This window comes from Lathyrus oleraceus, chromosome 4 (assembly GCF_024323335.1).
Source record: "Lathyrus oleraceus cultivar Zhongwan6 chromosome 4, CAAS_Psat_ZW6_1.0, whole genome shotgun sequence".
NCBI lineage: Eukaryota > Viridiplantae > Streptophyta > Magnoliopsida > Fabales > Fabaceae > Lathyrus > Lathyrus oleraceus.
In genome coordinates, this window is record NC_066582.1 from 52,859,662 (window position 1) to 52,871,755 (window position 12,094).

The 12,094-nt window shown below is 39.1% G+C and overlaps 1 non-coding gene across 1 annotated transcript; it reads right to left on the reverse strand.

The window, feature by feature from the left end:
- Positions 1-3,097: 3,097 nt before the first annotated feature.
- On the reverse strand, positions 3,098-3,204 carry LOC127077052 (small nucleolar RNA R71). The gene has a single exon (XR_007787039.1). It is a non-coding gene; the product is annotated as a small nucleolar RNA R71 (small nucleolar RNA).
- Positions 3,205-12,094: the final 8,890 nt, after the last annotated feature.

A 12,094-nucleotide genomic window follows, 5' to 3' on the forward strand; every position in this document is an offset into this window, starting at 1 on the left:
CACCATTGCCTTTCTCCATGTGGGGAATTGACATGATTGGCATGATAGAGCCAAAGGCGTCGAACGGTCACCATTTTATTCTCGTAGCAATTGATTACTTCACCAAGTGGGTTGAAGCGGCATCATATGCGAATGTGACTAGGCATGTGGTTGTGAAGGTTATCAAGAATCAACTCATATGCCGTTATGGTGTGCCGCACAAGATCATTACTGATAATATATCTAACTTGAACAACAAAATGATGAGAGAGCTGTGTAGCGAGTTCAAGATTGCACATCATAATTCTTCTCCCTATAGACCCAAGATGAATGGGGTTGTTGAAGCTGCTAACAAGAATATCAAGAAGATTATCCAGAAGATGGTTGTTACGTACAAAGATTGGCATGAGATGCTGTCATTTTCTTTGCATGGCTATCGTAAATCTGTCTGCACTTCAACAGGGGCAACCCCTTTCTCTCTTGTATATTGCATGGATGTTGTGCTCCCCGTGGAGGTTGAGATCCCATCAATGAGAGTCTTGATGGAAGCCAAGTTGACTGAGGTTGAATGGGTTTAGAGTCATTATGACCAGTTGAACTTGATTGAAGAGAAGAGATTAACTGCCATGTGCCATGGTCAGTTGTATCAGCAAAGGATGAAGAAAGCCTTTGATAAGAAGGTTAAGCCTCGTGTGTTCCGAGGAGGTGACCTCGTGCTCAAGAAAGTTTTGTCTTTCGCACCCGGTTCCAGGGGAAAGTGGACTCCAAACTATGAAGATCCATATATTGTTAAGAGAGCCTTTTCAGGTGGTGCTTTGATACTTACAACTATGGATGGGGAGGATTTCACTCGTCTTGTAAATTGATAACACTGAAATTCACCGTATTTTCGACACCGATTTCGCATGCATTTTAGTAGTTTTATTGTCATTTTGTTGTGTTATTACTATGTTTTTCTTTGTTTTCAGGTTTTTACTTCAATCGGAGCCCCGATCGAGAAAAGGAGTGAAAAAGAGCTAAAAATCCTAAAATTCAGCATTTTGTATTTGTGGCTTCCACCATGGCTGGCACCGTAGGCCCTGCCATGACGTGTCCCAGCTCAACTTCCCTCAACTGCCACGTTCCCCACTACTTCCACTAAGGCGCCTCAGATTGGCCTTGTGGCGGGCGCCACAAGAGGAAAAGTTTTCCCTCCCATTTTCAAGTTGAAAGGCATCCTTGTCATTTCCATCTTTTTACTTGCTTATAAATAGAAACTCGAAATCACTTTTTCAATCATCCAAACTTAGAACAGAGGCAAACTCAGAGCAACTTTGTTTCACTTAGGCATATATTAAGTATTTTAAAGTGGTAATCGCTTCGCATTGGGGTGTTACCACAATTGTGTAATCGAGTCTGTGATCGAGTCTGTAATCGAGTTTGGAGCACTTTGGAAGGAAGTTAATCCTGCCGCCGTTTTCATTTCCGCTTTGCAATTTACTCAACCCTCCGATTGAAGCAGGTTTTTATTACTTTGCCTTTACTTTATTTATTTCCCGCACTCGCTTTACTTTATTTATTTCCCGCACTCGCTTTACTTTATTTATTTTCCGCACTCGCTTTACTTTATTTATTTTCTCGCACTCGCTTTACTTTATTTATTTTCTCGCACTCGCTTTACTTTATTTATTTTCTCGCACTCGCTTTACTTTATTTATTTTCCGCACTCGCACTACTTTTATTTACTTTCCGCACTCGCACTACTTTTATTTAAATTAATGCACTTTTACTTTACCATGTCTGACTAAATTTATAAGGTTAGAATGTAAGGATCATAATTGAACCGATAATCCGTACAATTGTTCGTAAAAACACTTAAGGGCTATTTTAACTTTCAACTTAAGTTTTCCCGCACTTCAATCCCGTTGGACAAGATCGAAAGCCGTCCAACGTCTTTTTAAACTTAATTGTTTTTAACTATTTCAAAAACAGCGAAAGCGCTTTGTTTAGTTCATTAGGAATCTTAATTTAAGAAGAAAAGAGATTTTAAAATTATTTTCGGACGCGTTTATAAGTTTAGAGTTTGGTTCGTGAGAACCTCTTTTGGTTAAGAAATCCAGGTTATAATACTTTTCAACTTGGTTAAGATACTATATTTCTTAAAAATAGGTTTACTACTCTAACGCATTGCGCGCCTTTTTATAAGTGATAATAAGAGGGTTTGATTAGGGAGTACAACTCGGTTATGAATACACGAAAGCGACAATTCCTGTTAAATTAGTTCTTTTCAAAGTAGGAAACACTGCCCATAAGTAGTTCTATTAGCAAGTACTTGGATTATTAATTGATTACGTGAATTACATTCGACCCTGTCTTTATTAATTAAACTTTATTCAACATTTTACTTTCCATTGCACACTCTAAAAACACCTATTTTGATTGCCTTTGATAAACACCATAACAACAGATAACGATAGATTGACACTTGGTCTCTATGGATTCGACAATCTTTTATATTACTCTGACGCGTTCGTACACTTGCGAAAAGCACGCATCAAGTTTTTGGCGCCGTTGTCGGGGACCAATTTCGTCAAAATTTCATTTCCCTGTTGTTATATCGTTTAGACTTAGGTTATTTTCCCGCCGGTCAATGCGAAGAACTCGCAGCACCGGAAGTTTAAGTTTAGTATACCCTCTGGCAGAACCTGAATGCTACGCTCGCGTACGTTTATTATTTCATAGAATTAAGAGAGCTATGGCCGAAGATCAAAACCAAAAACCTCTTAAGGATTTCGCTCAACCATCCAATGAAGAACCTAGTTCTAGTATAGTAAACCCAACCATCCCAGCTAATAATTTCGAACTTAAACCCTCCCTGTTGCAACTAGTGCAACAGAGACAATTCGCAGGTCTCGCTACGGAGAACCCAAACCAACATTTAAAAATATTTCTTCAATTAGCAGACACTTTTAAAACCAATGGAGCTTCTCCTGTGGCAATACGTTTAAGATTATTCCCTTTTTCCCTCAGAGATAAAGCCCTATCATGGTTAGATTCCCTTCCACCCAATTCCATTACGACTTGGGACAACCTTAGAAGAGTTTTTCTTGCTAGATATTTTCCCCCGAGTAAAACCGCCGTTCTTCGAGACCATATAACTAGATTTACCCAAAACCAAGTAGAATTGTTGTTCGAAGCTTGGGAGAGATATAAAGAGTTGTTACGAGCATGCCCACATCATGGTTTAGAAAATTGGTTAATCATTCAAACCTTCTATAATGGACTTCACTATAACACTAAGATGACCATCGACGCTGCTGCAGGCGGTGCTCTGATGAACAAACCTTATCCTGAAGCTAGTGCCCTCGTTGAAGATATGGGTCAAAACCATCAATCATGGGGAGTCGAACGAGCGACAGTAGAGAAGAAGGAAGCCCAAGGAGGAGTGCATGAACTAAGCTCTATAGACATGATGCAAGCTAAAATGGACGCATTAGCCCTCAAGGTCGAGCATATGTGCATAAACCCGAATACTGTAGCCGCAGTTTCGTCGGATTGTGAGATATGTGGTACCAAAGGACACCAATCTGCAGAATGCAGTCTGTTAAACGAAACCCACTCTGAGCAAGTGAGCTACACCCAAGGGAACCCATACTCGAATACTTATAACCCTGGATGGAGGAATCACCTGAACTTCTCCTATAAAAACAATAACCCTATCCAAAATAACGCACCTCCGAGACCTAGTTATCAGGCCCCAAGATCAAATCAACCTATGCAACCTATACCACCAAAGTCGAGCCTTGAGAAAATTATGTAAAATTTTATCACTGCTCAAACCCAACAAAACAAGGAGTCCATGAGCCAAAAGATTCATGTTAACGAATTGATTAATCAGTTAGGAACCAAGGTTGACCAAATAGTTACTCATACTAAGATGCTTGAAACCCAGATCTCTCAGGTAGCTTTAAACCAAGCCCCTCAAACCACACCTGGAGGACAATTCCCTGGACAACCTCAACAAAATCCGAGAGGACAAGCCAATGCCATTACCCTACGAAGTGGGAACGCTTATGATGAGCCACCAAACCCAAGATTGAGTTAACCTAAAACTTCTAAGGAATGTACCAAACCCACGGACGAAGTAAAGGAACCAGAGGAATCTGAAAACCAGGAAGGTCGAGAAAAAGGAGAAGAACCTAAAGATAAAACTTACACCACCCCCGCCATATAAACCACCTATACCATATCCGTAAAGACTCAAACAAACCCAGATCAATAAACAGTATCAAAAGTTTATTAAAGTTATAGAAAAACTTCGTGTAGAAATCCCTTTCACAGAAGCCATCACCCAAATACCTTCTTATGCAAAGTTTCTCAAAGACATCCTTACCAACAAACGTAGACTTGACGATCCGAAGCCTTTGGAATGTAATGCTATTTCCGAGGACAAATTAGCAAAGAAAGATAAAGATCCTGGAAATTTCTCCATTCCTTGTCTTTTGGGGAGTCATGTCATCGAAAAAGCTTTTCTAGACTTAGGAGATAGTGTGAGCCTAATGCCTTTAGCAGTTTGTGAGAGGTTAAACTTAGGAGAATTACAACCTACTAAGATGTCACTTCAGTTAGCCGATAGATCTGTCAAGTATCTGATAGGCATTTTAGAAGATGTCCCTGTTAGGATAGGTCAGTTATTTATCCCTACTGATTTTGTTGTCATGGACATCAAAGAGATCAATGATATACCAATCCTTCTAGGTAGACCATTCTTATCGACTGCAGGATCCATAATAGATGTCAAGAGAGGAAAGTTGACCTTTGAGGTAGGTGACGAGAAAATAGAATTTATACTTTCGAAATTTCTTATGGCACCTGTGATGGGAGACGGATGTTATGCCTTAGATATCATTGATGAATGTGTTAGAGAATTAGAATAAGAAGAAATTATAAAAACAATTAAGTTACCATCAACCCTCATAATGGAAGATGATGACTTTAAGAAACCCTACATCGATGATAACCTTTACGAATGTTTTTCCCTTACCCCAAATCCTATGCCATGCCCTAAGAAACCAACCTTAGAACTTAAGGAACTGCCTAAGAACCTGAGATATGAGTTCCTCGATGAAGAGATGAACTGTCCAGTCATAGTCAGTGCTACCTTGAGCCAAGAGGAAACGAACCAACTTTTAGACATTTTACGAAGATATCCCTCAGCCTTAGGATATAATATCTCTGACCTGAAAGGTATAAGCCCATCCGTATGCATGCATCGGATTTCGCTCGAAGAAGATTCAAAACCCTCCAGTGAACATCAGAGAAGAATAAACCCTATAATGAGTGATGTTGTTAAAAGGGAAGTTCTTAATTTACTTGAGGCAGGTATAATCTATCAGATCTCGGATAGTAAGTGGGTGAGCCCTGTGCATGTAGTACCTAAAAAGGGAGGCATCACAGTCGTGCAAAATGATAAAGGCGAACATGTAGCAAAACGTTTAGAAGGAGGATGGAGGATGTGTATAGATTATAGAAAATTAAATAAAGCAACCAGGAAGGATCATTTCCCTTTACCATTTATAGACCAGATGTTGGAGCGTCTAGCCAGACACTCTTACTTCTGCTATCTAAATGGATACTCTGGATTCTTCCAAATACCTATCCACCCCGAAGATCAAGAAAAAACTACCTTTACATGCCCTTATGGAACTTTTTCCTACAGACGAATGCCATTCGGCCTCTGCAATGCCCTAGCCACTTTCCAACGCTGCATGATGTCCATCTTTGCAGACTACCTAGATGGTATCATGGAAGTGTTTATGGATGATTTCTCGGTTTGCGGATTTGATTTCCACAATTGCCTTGCTAACCTTGAGAAAATCCTGGAGAGATGCGTGGAGGTGAACCTCGTGCTAAACTGGGAAAAGTGTCATTTCATGGTGACCGAAGGAATAGTTTTAGGACATATAGTTTCCGAAAAAGGTATAGAGGTAGATAGAGCTAAAATAAAAGTTATAGAAAACCTAAAACCCCCTAAAACTATCAGAGAAGTCCGAAGCTTTCTTGGACACGCTGGATTCTACCAGCGTTTTATCAAGGACTTCTCCAAAATAACTAAACCTTTAACTGGACTTTTAATGAAAGATGCTGAATTCATTTTTGATGAAAAATGTAATGACGCATTTAATCTTTTAAATCAAGCATTAATCTCTGCACCTATTATGAAACCACCTGACTGGTCAGAACCTTTTGAGATAATGTGCGATGCTAGTGATTATGCGGTTGGAGCCGTTCTAGGACAAAGGAAAGATAAAAAATTACATGCAATTTATTATGCTAGTAGAACCCTAGATGTTGCCCAAATTAACTACGCAACAACTGAAAAAGAATTACTCATTGTAGTTTTCGCTATAGACAAATTTAGATCTTATCTAGTAGGAGCAAAAATTATAGTTTACACTGATCATGCTGCCATTCATTACCTATTAAGTAAAAAAGATGCCAAGCCCAGGTTACTCCGATGGATTCTATTACTACAAGAGTTTGATTTAGATATAAGAGATAAAAAAAGGCACTGAAAATGTAGTAGTTGATCACCTTTCTAGGATAGAACATCTAAAACCTGAACTAGTACCCATAAACGATGATTTCGCCTATGATAGACTGATAGCTAGACTAGAAACCATTGAAGATAATAACCTAGGCCCTGATGAGCACTCCCAAAATTCCCTAGCAATAAGTAATGTACCCTGGTATGCAGACTTTGTTAATTACCTAGCTGCTGATATAGTACCCCCTGATCTTGACTACCACCGCAAGAAGAAATTCTTCCACGATGTGAGAAACTTCTATTGGGACGAACCGCTCCTTTTCGAAAGGGGTAAAGATGGCATTTTTTCGCTGTTGCATTCCGGAAGAAGAGGTAAATTGTATTATCAAGCATTGTCATTCTGCACCTTATGGTGGGCATGCGAGCACCTCTAAGACATACGCCAAAATTCTTCAAGTTGGCCTACCATGTGGCGTGATGTTTATGCTTGCATTGTCAAATGTGATAGATGTCAACGCACTGGAAACATTTCAAGGCACGATGAAATGCCTCTAAGAAACATTCAGGAAGTAGAACTCTTCGACGTATGGGGTATAGATTTCATGGGACCTTTCCCACCATCCTTAGGAAACAGGTATATCTTAGTAGCTGTAGACTATGTGTCTAAGTGGATTGAAGCTATAGTTGCACCCACAAACGACACTAGCGTAGTAATCAAACTATCTAAAAACTATATATTCCCTAGATTTGGAACACCACGTTTATTCATAAGCGATAGAGGATCACACTTTATATCGAGAATATTTGACAAACTTTTAAGAAAATATGGAGTTAGGCATAGAGCAGCAACACCACCACTGTCATCATATTGCACTCATAGAAAACACTCAAGGTTACATTTTGGGTAACCTTCGAGAGGTGAGGACCGCTCAGGATGCCTTGCAGGCGAGGATGGATCAGAGAGACCGTCGTCGTACCCGATCCCGTCGTCCACCTCAAGATGGCGAGGGCACCAGTGGTCAGCAATAGGTCGTCAGGTAACTCTTCCCTTATCTTACTTCGAAACATTGGGGACAATGTTCGATTTAAGTGTGGGAGGAGACTCTACCGTCTTTTCTTTATTGCTTTTCTCGTCTTTTTCTTTGTTGTTTTTAGATAGTTTGTTTATTTTTTTCCTTTTAGTTATTTATTTTGCTTTTTAGTTTAAGTGTCTTAGATAATGCATGAGTCTGACGAGTCACCAAATATAGTGTATCTTTAGTACAATCTAATCTCCCCATACCTTTAGCCCCACCGAATTTTTTTTGCAAAAGAAAACAGTGTTGTTCCGAAAGTTTTCGGGTTTTAAAGACAGGTTGAGTAAGGATGCGGTGACTTGGGAGAACTTTGCGAAACATCAGTATTATTTCAGCACCATAGACTTCGTAAATATAGGAATCATTCCCGAAACCCCATATACCATGGCCTTAATCGTCATTTCCGTATAAGTCCTCAGTAGTTTATCTCAGCAGTCAGCTCCGGCCTACGGATCCTCTACGTAGGGGACCGATGCAAATAAGTGAATGATCCAGCAAAACAAAAAAATAAAAGAAAGCAAAAAGGCAACTCCGGTATAGGTGACCCTCACAAAGTCATTTAAACCAAAGAATTGTAAAAATTTGCTACAAAAAGAAAAAGAAAAAGAAAAAGAAAAAAAAACTTACCCACTATTAGTTGGTTCAGAGGTATCTGGCACTGAACTCGGTAGGGCGGATTACGATCCGATCCCCCACAACTACAGTTGGGTCAAATAAAAAGGTTTTACACATATTTATGTGCCAGAAACCCCATGCTTAGATCATAATCACTAACAGGTCACTCTACTATGAAGCATGTACGGATAACGGGCTTAATGTGATTGCGCCTGAATGAAAAGGACACAAAAAGAGATGAAGAGGCAGGCCCAGGTATTGTGGGATAATATGGGTTGAATAATATAGGAATGAAGTTTATGTCCGCATTTACGGATTAGTGTCGTCATTATACCCTTAGTTCACTCAGTTAGTACTTATCATTGCATCCCGACTTGAACTTAGAACTTTTTAAACCTGAAGCACTCGTTTACACCAGTTTTTCTTTTATGAGCTTTTTAATGTTTTGCTTGAGGACAAGCAAAGGTTTAAGTGTGGGAGAGTTTGATAACACTGAAATTCACCGTATTTTCGACTCCGATTTCGCATGCATTTTAGTAGTTTTATTGTTATTTTGTTGTGTTATTACTATGTTTTTCTTTGTTTTTAGGTTTTTACTTCAATTGGAGCCCCGATCGAGAAAAGGAGTGAAAAAGAGCTAAAAACCCTAAAATTCAGCATTTTGTACTTGTGGCTTCCACCATGGCTGGCGCCACAGACCCTGCCATGACGTGTCCCAGCTCAACTTCCCTCAACTGCCACGTTCCCTACTACTTCCACTAAGGCGCCTCAGATTGGCCTTGTGGCGGGCGCCACAAGAGGAAAAGTTTTCCCTCCCATTTTCAAGTTGAAGGGCATCCTTGTCATTTCCATCTTTTTACTTGCTTATAAATAGAAACTCGAAATCACTTTTTCAATCATCCAAACTTAGAACAGAGGCAAACTCAGAGCAACTTTGTTTCACTTAGGCATATATTCAGTATTTTAAAGTGGTAATCGCTTCGCATTGGGGTGTTACCACAATTGTGTAATCGAGTCTGTAATCGAGTTTGTAATCGAGTTTGGAGCACTTTGGAAGGAAGTTAATCCTGCCGCCATTTTCATTTCCGCTTTGCAATTTACTCAACCCTCCGATTGGAGCAGGTTTTTATGACTTTGCCTTTACTTTATTTATTTCCCGCACTCGCTTTACTTTATTTATTTCCCGCACTCACTTTACTTTATTTATTTTCCGCACTCGCTTTACTTTATTTATTTTCTCGCACTCGCTTTACTTTATTTATTTTCTCGCACTCGTTTTACTTTATTTATTTTCTCGCACTCGCTTTACTTTATTTATTTTCCGCACTCGCACTACTTTTATTTACTTTCCGCACTCGCACTACTTTTATTTAAATTAATGCACTTTTACTTTACCATGTCCAACTAAATTTATAAGGTTAGAATGTAAGGATCGTAATTGAACCGATAATCCGTACAATTGTTCGTAAAAACACTTAAGGGCTATTTTAACTTCAACTTAAGTTTTCCCGCACTTCAATTCCGTTGGGTAAGATCGAAAGCCGTCCAACGTCTTTTTAAACTTAATTCTTTTTAACTATTTCCAAAACAGCGAAAGCGCTTTGTTTAGTTCATGAGGAATCTTAATTTAAGAAGAAAAGAGATTTTAAAATTATTTTCGGACGCGTTTATAAGTTTAGAGTTTGGTTCGTGAGAACCTCTTTTAGTTAAGAAATCCAGGTTATAATACTTTTCAACTTGGTTAAGATACTATATTTCTTAAAAATAGGTTTACTACTCTAACGCAATGCGCGCCTTTTTATAAGTGACAATAAGAGGGTTTGATTAGGGAGTACAACTCGGTTCTGAATACGCGAAAGCGACAGTTCCTGTTAAATTAGTTCTTTTCAAAGTAGGAAACACTGCCCATAAGTAGTTCTATTAGCAAGTACTTGGATTATTAATTGATTACGTGAATTACATTCGACCCTGTCTTTATTAATTAAACTTTATTCAACACTTTACTTTCCACTGCACACTCTAAAAACACCTATTTTGATTGTCTTTGATAAACACCATAACAACAGATAACAATAGATTGACACTTGGTCTCTGTGGATTCGACAATCTTTTATATTACTCTAACGCGTTCGTACACTTGCGAAAAGCACGCATCATGAATTCGGATGCAGTCAAAAAATACTTCACCTAAAAATAAAAACAGAATAGCTCGCTAAGTTGAAAACCCGAAATGGCGACTTAGGCAAAAATGAGCGTCTCGGTGGATTGAAAAGCCGAAAGGACGGTCCAGGCAAAAAATAGAGACATGAATATATATATATATATATATATATATATATATATATATATATATATATATATATATATATATATATATATATATATATATATCCCACTAGATTGAGTACCTCACCCTGGGGCAATCTAGGCAAAAATTAGGGATTTGGCAAGTAACTGCATCCTGACAAGACTTCGTTCTACAAACTGTCTTCTGTCAAAGATTCTCGCTCAGCCATCGTCAACTGAAGCTTCAAATACATAGGATTCAGAGTTGGTGGAGAAATGGTCATTATGTTCAATGTAGCCCTTTTTCCAATATATATCACCAATTTCAAATTTGTAAAGATCCATGGAGTCTCGCCATTTGCGGACTACCATTCTATCGAATAAATTTGAGCCTTTATCCAATTCTTTGCACTCTTATTTGTTTCTGCTTAACAAATGTTTTCATGTTTTAATTGATAAATATCATTGTTTTAAACAAATAAAGTTTTTATAAACTATTTTTAAACAAAGTGAACATTCACAATGACTGAAAGGATAAATGGAATGTCTTCTGTGCTCTCCCAAGGGTAGTATGATCTCCAAAAGAGTAAGACATTTGTTCATATTCTTGCATGGTTATATCCTCTTCATCATCTTTCAGGTTGTCTCCCCAGCGAGCGCAGAGAAAGGTGATACATCATCAAATCCGTAGAGAATCTGGAGTTTTGGCCTTGATCTTCTTAGAGATGTGTATACCTCCATCTCAAACATCCTCAACTCCCCAGAGAGTCTGAGTCTAGCATTTATGTTTTATCAATTATATGATTGTCATCCCGTGTGTGGACTGACCTAAAATCCCTTATAGATTGATAAAAGTTGATATGCTATCTATTCATGAGGAAATTTGTCTTTCCCCAGTGAGCGGAAATTCCCAGCATGAGTAGAAGTCCTCAGCAGGAGTATGTATGTGTTCCCTGCAAAGTTATCTTCCAGATACCTCCTCAGCAGTGGTTGCTTGGAGCAGTTGGTGAAGGGTTTGTTCCCCGTTTCATCCTCAGCATGGCACGTCTTGGCAAAGGATTCGTTTTCGATTCCCTTAGCCAGGACCGTTCCTCCAGAGATACTTGTAGTTATCCTCAGCAGGTTAGCTTGCAGTTTCTCCCCCAGCAGGTTGGCTTACAACTCATCCTTCAGTAGGGTTGCTCGTAGTAGACTGTCCCCAGTTAGATCGCCTATAGTCTATCCCCAGTGGAGTTTCCTGATCAGAGCCTGGTAATTTGTTTTCCCCTCCTTATTGGAAAGTTTTCTCTAAGTTGAGTTGGTGATAAAGATGTTGTGTCCTTCCCCAGTGGATTAGTTGGTTCTCTCTCCCCTGGGCAAAGATGTCTCTTCAGCAGATGAGAAGGGTTTGTTTTGATTGATTAGAACTCCTATTTGGTGGTTGTTCCTCGCAGAGTTTCATATCATTTCTTGATAAGTTCCTCAGTAGAGTTTCTTCTATGATGAACCTTATCCGTGTTGAGCTCCCCAGTAGAGTTTCCTCTATGATGGATTTTTTGTCTGTTCAAACAGCAAATCCCTGGCAATGACTATGTAGCTTCCCCAGCGGAGACGTTGCCTAATCCCAGTTTGA